Source organism: Babylonia areolata, chromosome 5, assembly GCF_041734735.1.
Source record: "Babylonia areolata isolate BAREFJ2019XMU chromosome 5, ASM4173473v1, whole genome shotgun sequence".
Taxonomy (NCBI): Eukaryota; Metazoa; Mollusca; class Gastropoda; order Neogastropoda; family Buccinidae; genus Babylonia; species Babylonia areolata.
This window is the reverse complement of record NC_134880.1, coordinates 48,520,537-48,523,036: the sequence shown is the minus strand read 5'-3', so window position 1 is coordinate 48,523,036 and position 2,500 is coordinate 48,520,537. Positions and strand designations below refer to the sequence as shown.

The following is a 2,500-nucleotide window of genomic DNA, read 5'->3' as shown; positions in this document are numbered from 1 at the left end:
GGCCCGTCTCGCACACACGCTGACAAAGTCATTGACCAGTCGTCTGCTCGCATGCCAGCCTGTTAACAAAGCGGGTTCTTCTTAAACTGTTGTGGATCGAACAAAGCAGTGACAGCAACGTTTTAGTGTTGCCGAAGTACTTGAAATGCTACAAACTGAAGGGTCGACATTGAAGAGGTGGGTGATGACGAAGAAGAAAGTGAATTTAGTGCAGAAAGCGAACACAGGTATATTCGGGGTGAAAATTTGGCATTATTTTCTACATAATGGCAAAACTGTAAAATAAGATGAGATATATATATATATATATATATATATATGTGTGTGTGTGTGTGTGTGTGTGTGTGTGTGTGTGTGTGTGTAATAGCCCAACACGTAATAAACCAGTTCTGAAAGTTTCATTTTCTTACTCTGCATTTTGTATTTTTTTGTAATTTTTTTCCCAAACCCTTACAAATGGGCCGTCTGTGGGGAAAAGCAAGGGAGAAAACTTGTCGTCCCGAGTGAGCAAGGCAACAGATTGTATGGAAAGGGGGATAAAGAATGGTCCCAAAACAAACACTTGGTTTGACTTTGAACTGCAAAACAAGAGATGAGACGGCTGTGGAGAATATTCACACGTTGTAAGATTTAAAAAGTTAAAAGTCAGTGTACATTTAGGTACGTGCTTATAAGGAAATTACACATAGTTTTGCTCAGTGAAAAAAAAAATCGCCGAATAAAAAAGTGGATTTTTTGGTCAGGGTATTCTACATCAGATAACATTTTTGTTTTGTATGCTATTGTACAGAGATACCTCTTGAAAAGTTCTGGGAAATTGTACGTTTGTTTTGTTGATTTTAGAAAGGCATTCAATACAATCAATAGAAATATTCTGTGGAATGTACTTCGAAAAAGAGGTGTTGGAAGCAAAATGCTGAAGATGTTGCAAACCATGTATTGCAGTGTGAGATCATGTGTAAGGTGCCCGGACAGTCTTACATATTTTTTTCGAGTGTGAAACATGGGTGAGAGAAGGCTGTGTTCTCTCTCCCACATTATTCTCCTTTTTTATAAACAAACTGGCTACACAAATTCCTCACAGTGGACGATATGGTGTACAATTAACGCCCGAGATAATCCATATCTTAATCTTTTTAGTTGCCCATGATGTGGTTCCAACCTCTTACTGTCCAGCTGGTCTTCAAAATCAAAATAACATTCTAAAACAATATGCTGATAACTTTTCCCTAGAAATAAATCTTGAGAAAACGAAAATAATTGTATTCAGGAAAGGGGGGTCTTGGGTGAAATGAAAAATGGAAATATGGTAATGCAGACATCAATGTTGTAAATGGTTACAAGTATTTAGGGTTACATTTTACAACCTGACATGTGCTGTGGAGGAACTTGCCACTAAAGCCAAAATCAGAACAAGTCAGTTACGACTCAGATGTCTTTGGAAGCTAGGAGATGTACCCAGGGAGGTCTTTTTTTAAATGTTTTGATACCCATGTTGCTCCTGTTTTATCATATGGCACATAAATTTGGGGCTACCAACAATTTGATGTCATTGAAAAGATACATATGTTTACATGTAAAAGGTACTTTAATGTTGGAATGCAGACACCAAACAATATGGTACTTGGAGAACTTGGCCGCTATCCAATGCATGTGTTAGCTGCTGAAAGATGCATTCGCTACTGGCTTAAGGTGCGCAACATGCCAGAGGAAAGTCTGGCCAGAAAGGCATATAACATGTTAAACCATTTACGAGAGTTGGGCAAAAAGACGTGAGCGTTTCATATCAGGCAGTTGTTATGTCTCAACGGATTTGGAGACGTGTGGGAACAGCCAAATGTAGGAGACGTGAGATGTTTTCTCTTTGCATTCAAACAGACAGGGTGATCAAAATGGACAGACTTGGCATGATACTATTGAATCCAAAGACCGCTTTGAATTGTACAGTACTTTTAAGCAAACGTTCCAAACCGAAAAATGCTTGCTTGGACTATAACAGGCTTAAATGTTACAAAGATACATACACAAAATTCATGCTTAAATTTGGCTCTTATCCTTGGCTGGAAGTCCTCCTAGGAGACGGAACTCCGAAGAAAAAGCCTGCACATGCCGAGGCCGTCCTACACGTGGCAGTATCTGCACCTGTGGGTCTGTGAGCGTCGGTAGGCGAGAGAGTGGGGAAGAGACTGCACAACTCCTCTTCATTAAAAATAAGTCACCTGTGCTGGTCAGGCAACCAGGCAAATTGTCGGAACGACGAGCTAGCCCTTCAACACCCAGCTTTCCCAAGCCCTGCAGCGATGGAAAAGTGGTAACGGAGACAGGCAGAGGATGCTGCTGGCAGTTCCTACACGACTCGGCACGCAGACGGCTGTGGGGTGATGGTCGTCCGCCGTAGACTGGGGCAGATGCGGCGCCCGTATCCTCCCACAGTGTCAGAGCAGCCCTTTTTAGAGACAGCACTGCTAACCCTGACTCTGGGTGCCTGGAATGTTCGCAC

General features: G+C 41.7%; 1 protein-coding gene across 1 annotated transcript in view; it reads left to right on the top strand.

The window, feature by feature from the left end:
• Positions 1–79: 79 nt before the first annotated feature.
• Positions 80–2,500, top strand: part of LOC143282510 (uncharacterized) — a 26,645-nt gene continuing 24,224 nt past the window's right edge. The window contains exon 1 of the mRNA XM_076588174.1: positions 80–177. The gene's annotated coding sequence lies outside the window, so the exon portion shown is untranslated. The remainder of the gene's footprint in view (positions 178–2,500) is intronic.